The sequence below is a fragment of the Hyaena hyaena genome, unplaced genomic scaffold, assembly GCF_003009895.1.
Source record: "Hyaena hyaena isolate Hyena2069 unplaced genomic scaffold, ASM300989v1 scaffold_702, whole genome shotgun sequence".
NCBI classification, from domain to species: Eukaryota; Metazoa; Chordata; class Mammalia; order Carnivora; family Hyaenidae; genus Hyaena; species Hyaena hyaena.
Genome location: NW_024081338.1, coordinates 921,787 through 928,591, shown reverse-complemented (window position 1 = coordinate 928,591; position 6,805 = coordinate 921,787). Strand labels below are relative to the sequence as shown.

Genomic DNA, 6,805 nt, shown 5'->3' with positions numbered 1-6,805 from the left:
CAGCAGTAGACACAGTGTGATTCTGTAAGATGTGGTTTTTGGAGGTGAGGGATGGGGGGAGGGGTTAAGGGTAAATATACATAATTGAGTTCATTATGCAATAGTTTCCCGAAATTGAAGAGTAGCTTCAACGTGAAATGTGAAGTCAAAGAGGGCACCATGACAATGATTTCTAGTAATTGCATGATTACTGGCACTACTTACTGGAAGAGGGGTAGACATGACCCGCCTCATGTAGCAAATCCACCTGCTGCTCCTTTTCATTGGTGGCACCCGCTTCCTGGAACGTTGTTCCTCAGATACCTCCGTGGCATGCACCTGCACCTGCATGTCCCCAGGAACCTTCCCAAGTGCTCCGCTTCATCCAAGAAGGCTTCCTTGACCACAGCCGGCACTTTCTGTGACGTTCTGTCTCCACAGCCAGATTTACCGTTTGGGTTGGTTCTTAGTTCACTGTGTCTCTCCTTCCCTAAAAACTCCCTGCTCCCTGGGACAGCAAAGACTACATTTTTCTTGTTCACATGCTGGTTTGCAGTACCCAGAACAATGCCTCGCTTGCCCCAAACAGGCACTCAGTAATTACTCACCCAAAAAATAATAATGTGATTTCTGGGTCAATTGTTACATGACTTACACTTCCTCGCTGACTTAGAATGCCACACTTATTCAGTAAAATCACCAACTCAATATACTGAAGGATACAGGCCTTCATTTATTATCTACAGGGTAACCATGTTGATTGAGTGTGGGGATAGAGAGCGAGCAGATGAATTTCAGAAAATGGGAAAACCATTTGCAGTAGCTGCGAGTGAATTTGGAGACACCCCATTTGGTCACTAGCTTCCTACCATTCAAAAGGTTTCAGATTTAAAGTGTGTTTTAGAATCTAACAGTGCAAGCTTTTACTTGCTAGTCTACTCAGTGTGTGTGTGTGTGTTTGCAAGCACACGTGTCCACGTGAGTTTTACTTGTTTCTCCAAAATGTATTCTTCCAAATAAATATTAGAAATACCATTCCAAGTTCAAAAAACTCTCACTGCAATTTTGATTGGGATTGTGTCAAAGGCAGGGATCCATTTGGGGAGGACTGACCACTTGGCCATGTGAGGTCTTCCTTCCACGAGATGTAGTAAGTTCCCTCCATTCTCGCTGAGTCTGGAGCCTGCCCACAAACTGCTGACAGGTGGCTGTTAGTGGAAAAAAGAGACATGTGGAAGACAAGAAATGGTCAGACCCTTCATGTCGGGGCCCTATTCCTGCACGTGCTCCCCTACAAGCCCAAGGAGCTCTGAGCTGGCCTCTCGGTTTCTCCTCCCGGTTTCCTTTGCCAGTATGTCATTTCCGCTAATACTGACTAAGTTTGGCTTCCTTCCCTGAGGTGTTAGGGATCTGCTCCACAAAACTCTTGGTTTTGTCTTGACCCAACTCCCCACTTTGTTCAGAGTCCTTAGTTTCTCTTGGCCCCTTCTATATGTTTCTTTTCCAACTGCCTTCCTTAGTCCCTCCTTTTTACCTACAGAAAGACATTCATAAAAATTAACATTTTAAGTTTCAAAAGTCAAAGCCTCTCTTAGCTTGAGGTGCTTTCCATGGACCCCTGTGGAAATGCTCTTGAACATGGAGCCCAGACTCTGCAAGGAATAGCCACAAATAGAACCCTATGGCATCACAAATGTCAGCCGCTTCTTCTGACCTTCTCTTCCTGGACAAAAAAAAAAAAGACCCTCCCCATCCCCTTCCCTTCCAGAAGGTTCCTATCTCACCCTCTCACCTGAAGGCCACCCGAGAGCCCCTCCACTAGAATGTTTGCTTTGGTGCTTCTGTCTTTTGAAAGAGTAGCTGAGAAAATGTCTTTATCAGGACGTGACCTCGCCAAGTCCTATTGTAGGCAATATCCTCAATGGGTTGATGTTTCTTTCCCCTTAAATGTTCTCAAAATCACCAATATAATAACAATCAGAAAACTCCATCTGGAAACTGTAGACAGAGGCTGGGTGGTCACCAACGTCCAGCAGTGACATTGATATAATGAGCAGCACAGCATTGTCCATGAGTTTTAGATTAAAAAAGGAACCACAGCAATGGCTGATGCCCCTGTGCAGCCCAGGGAGATGCCTCCTCCCCAGAGCATGGCATTTCCTGGGTTCGTTCATCTGTAGCACTTGCCCTGCTTCACAGTGCATGTGGAATAAGATGTTTTTTGCAAACCCACAGATTGTTTTGATCCCGATCTCCCTTTATAGCCCAGAAGCTGCATGGCAACCTGGCAGTACTCTCCTTGGATGCTTCCCCTTTTTGAGTGTCCTTCAACACATCAAACATTTGATGATTATCTACAGGGTAGAAGTCACATCGCTGAGCACCCAGGGGAAAAGCATGTCTGCCTCTCTATTTCCAGAACTTCATGGCGAGGCTTGGCGAAAATTAAGTAACATTGACTATGCCCTTACCTGAGGAGGGGTTCCAGAAGGGTTTGTGTCTACTGAACACTGAAATCTGTACCAACTACCCCACACTAAAATTTCTCGGACTTTTAGGCTTTACAAAAAGCTGGACTCTCCCCCACTCATCTCCTACAGTTCAGCTCAGCCATCTTCTCTCCAGAGAATCACCTTTGTGCCCCTTCCACACCCCTCTCACCTTGCACACCAAGGTCATGTATTCTCAACATGATCTTTAGCCACCGCCCCTCTTGGACAGACCTTGTATACTACAGTCGTGTTAGATCCAGAAACCAAATGTAATGCAGAGAAACGGTGAAAGGAAATTATCAGTGAGCCCTTTCTTCCTAGATTCTTTGTTGATGCATCTGTCTGTGTGTAACAAAAGTCTTTCACATCATTTCATTTTATCCTCACCCCAGCTCTGTTGTGGTCAGTTGGATAGGTAGGCTTATTCTCATTTTACAAATGTGGAAATTGGCACTCACAAGGTTGCCTGAGATCACCTAATTGGGAAGGAAAATCCTTCTCTAACGCAGAATACTTCATACCACCTTGCCTCCAGAACCACTGGTGAGTGGCCGATAGTTGGCTTAATGTCCACTTATCAGAGAAGATCTTCATGACCTAAAGTTAGGTACCTTCCATGCTATTCTTCCGCTTGGGATTTTTCCCCTTAGTGGCATTAATCCTAATTTGTAGCTTTTTAAAACCTTTCATCTGTCTCCCCAGCCAGTCATCAGCACTGTTAATGCAAGTACCATTTCTATCATGGTGGCCATTGAAGTCTAGCATACAGAAGATGCTAAAACAAACATTTGTGGTCTTCGAACACCTTAACTCTGTATCTTTTCCACTCTAATAAGCATCCGTGGAAAATTTATTCAAAAGTATCCTAATATGTAATTCTGGAATTGAATCTCCTCATTACCACTTAATTAAACCGGAATGCCTACTTTTTGAGCAGCATAGAGTCATATTGTTAGGAAATGTAGTTTGTGCCCACAAAGACCAAAAATTTCATGTAAGTGGACAATGTCTTCTGAAATCGTGATAGTATTTACTATCATTTGTGATGTGTCTGAATGTTCTAAGTATTCTATACAAAACTTAACTCATAAAATCCTCAACATTTCTCTCAAGTAGACTATTCTATTACCACCACCACCCATTTTACAAGTAGGGAAATTGAGGGCTAGAGGTGCAAGTACTGCCTGCCCCTCATCCTTGGGAGAACCACTCCAAAATTGTCCCTTCAAGGTCATGGTGCCCATCTCTGGTACCCACACTGAGTCTCCTGTTTCCCTTTGAAAACCTATTTCTTTGTCTTAATGTATGTCTTGCCTTAGAAGTCATGAGGAAGGCCATACTCCAAAGAGGGTCTGAAAGTATTCTTTCTGCCCTATCGCCACCCGATCCCACCCCACTCCACATTCTCCCTGACCATGGCCTCAAGCCTGCACTTTGTCAGGACTGCTCTCTTTGTGGTAAGGCCTTACCATGAGGGACTCCAGCTGGGAGCTATCTGGAATAGCCAGGCACAAAATGGCAGCCAGATCCAGTGCTTACGTGAGGGGTGAAGGAACCTGCCTGTACTAGCTGTGATATGCTGGCTCGGAGAGTGGTGGAGAGGATCTGATGGGTTACCTCGATCTGCTGAAGTGGTCTTAGCTTGTGACCCACACTGCCCCTTCCTGCTTCTCTCACCTTGCCTCTCCACTGTCCCTTTTCTCTGGGCCCTAAACATGCTCCACATGCTCCTAACAGCTCTAAAAAGGCTACATAGGCTTCAGAAACTTTCTCAGAGCCTACATAAATTGGGAATAACAGTTCCCATCAAGATCCTTACTTGTTTCCCTTACGCTATCGTCTCCGCCCCTCTGACTGTTCTCTTTTCTTGACAAACTCCTACTCCTTGCTTCTCTAAGATATATGCCCATATACCGGGGGGAGGGGGGGAGCTTCTGTCTGTCTCAAGACTAACAGGCCATGGAAGCTGGCCTTCTTGGAAACCAGTGGTCAGAACTGGCCTTCCTCTTTCCCCTCACTGCTTCTCCCCAGTCAGGCTTCTCAACCCCCACAACCTCTAAAAAGACCCCTCATTTCCTGACACCTGGTCTCCTTGTTCTCTTTCTTTATAATGTCCCTGAACTCACAGCCCATAGACCCATCGACAGAGAAGGTGCTCCCACCCAGCCTTGAACTTCCACAGGCTTCTCCATGCCTGTCCCAAACTCTCAGATATGCCTGTCATTGCCACCAAATCTAATGGAGTTTGCCAGAGCACTCCTTGGCCCTCCTGCCTCCTGTGAGAGCCCACACGCCCCTTCTAGAGGGCATTAGGGCTAAGTTTCCCCCTGCTCCCTACAGTTCATATTCAGGATGAAGAAGATGTGTTTGTGATAAAGGCAACTATTTGTGGAAACAAACAGATACTCTTTCAAGGCTATCATGACCCTACAACTCCCTGGCACCCCACCTACTGCTCTGGCCATTCCTCCTCAGCCTCCTTTGACTGATGCTCCTCCCTGTCCCCAAGGCGCCCTCGCTTTTCTAGTCTGTCTCCCTGGCAAGTTCCACCATTCCTATGGAGTAACTACGTATGGCAGATAATTCACCAATGCAGGCCACATCTCTCCCATGAGCTCTTGACCTGAATATCCCCTTCTTTCAAAGGTGCCTCAACTCAATCTCAACTCAATATGCTCCAAACCTAACTTACGGTTGTATCCCTGCTCCAGTGTGTGCATTAAGTGTTACTAAGTCCCCTTTGCAGTCTACACCCACGATCTGCCACCCTCATCCACGTGAGGTACATCCTCAACCTCTTCTCCCCAAGCCCCTCTGGTCTTAGCCACCCGCACTGCCTGATGGGTTCCCTGACCCATCTCCACTCCCTGCCCCCTTCTAACTGGTGCTGTGCACAGCAGTGAGGGTCTTCTTCCAAAAACCCAAACTGATCATTTCTTTCCTCTGCTTAAAATCTCCCCATGGCTCCCCAAAGCTTCTAGGACAAAACATGAAAATTCCAAACATGATCTGCAAGTTCTCATAGCCCCTTGACTTTTGTCCCCAGCCTGCATGGTTCACTCGCACACCTCCCTGCAGCCAAGTGCCCCTTTATACAGGTGGCCCATTAGACAGGATATCCTCTAAAGATCAGTGTCTTTTTTGGTTTGCCTGCCACTTTTGGTATCCCCAGGACCTAACTACTGCCTGGCACATAGGAGTTCGACAGATATTAAATGAACGAATGAATGAATGAATGCATGAATGAGAGAGGAACAAACTGTGTCTTGTACCAGGAGCATCAAGAGTGGAAAGAGTAACATTTTATAAAGAATTTTTTTTAAGTGACAAAAAGAAAAAGAGTGGACAGAGTAAGATCCAGGGACCCAAAGCCAACTCAGATCAGATGGGCCTTTAACTCAGGCTTTTATTAAAGACACAAATAAGAGAGGAAGCCCCAACTTGCATAGTTTACATACAACCTCAAGAAAGATGGCCAAGCCTCAGGGATTTAAGGGGTAGGGGAACCCAAGTTCATATTTCTTAAAGATAAACAAGTTTGTGACCAAGGGGAAGCCACTCTAAATGACACCTTTGCACTGTCTCTTTCAGCCATGAACATGGCCTTCCCCCCTCCTCAAGGCACGGCCCCAGCCCTGGGGCAGAAGTGGCTCCAGTCTTGGGAATAGAAGCTGCTTTGAGACAGGTGCAAACAAGGGCCGCTGCAGCCTGGGGTCAGAGTTGCCTTGGGGGGCGGGGCCAAGTGAGGCTGCAGGAAGTGCTTTGGTCCCCAATATCCCTCAGCTGGGTCTGCCAAAGGACCCACGAGAGGGTTCTTTTCAGCTTCAGCTAAGGCAGGGAGAGTCCAATGAGGTTGTGAAACCACGCCAGAGAGCTCAGGTAGCCATGACTGCCTTGAAAAAGTTGAATAAGAATTCGGTTAGAAAAGCAAATCCCCATGTATGGCTGTGTGGTTACTGCATACTGAAGGCTGAGCCAACTGACAAGGGAAAAACCTGGACTCTGGGCTCAAGGCCTTGTACTCCACCTGTCTGCAAAGCCCACGCACCAACCCCCTGAGAATCTTAAGGACAGAACATTCTGATGACAGTTGAAAGCAACCGTTGACCAAGGCCTAGGGCAGGGCAGAATTCACAGTCCAGGGAAGGACACAGATACCCCAAACCAGAGCTCAGAGAGCGGGAGACCCCCTGAAGCCCCACGGCCAGTGATGGAAAAGGTTGCTGGAGACCAAACAGAAGAGAAATGCAGGCATAGGAACCTGCCAAAATATGAAAGAAGATGTGAGGGTCCAGGAAGCCTTGTGGGGGTGAGAACCCAAAGGCGCCAATGGG

General features: G+C 46.8%; 1 long non-coding RNA gene across 3 annotated transcripts; it reads right to left on the bottom strand.

Annotated features, from left to right (window-relative positions):
* Positions 1-1,014: 1,014 nt before the first annotated feature.
* Positions 1,015-6,287, bottom strand: LOC120220544. Of its 3 annotated transcripts, XR_005525607.1 has the most exons (4): positions 5,164-5,276; positions 2,641-2,710; positions 1,434-1,513; positions 1,015-1,187 (listed from the first exon to the last, which is right to left on the bottom strand). It is a non-coding gene; the product is annotated as an uncharacterized LOC120220544 (long non-coding RNA). The 3 variants fall into 3 exon arrangements; XR_005525608.1 differs by lacking the exons at positions 2,641-2,710; positions 5,164-5,276 and adding an exon at positions 6,043-6,287; XR_005525606.1 differs by lacking the exon at positions 5,164-5,276 and having other exon boundaries at positions 2,641-2,982.
* Between the last annotated feature and the right edge of the window lie 518 nt (positions 6,288-6,805).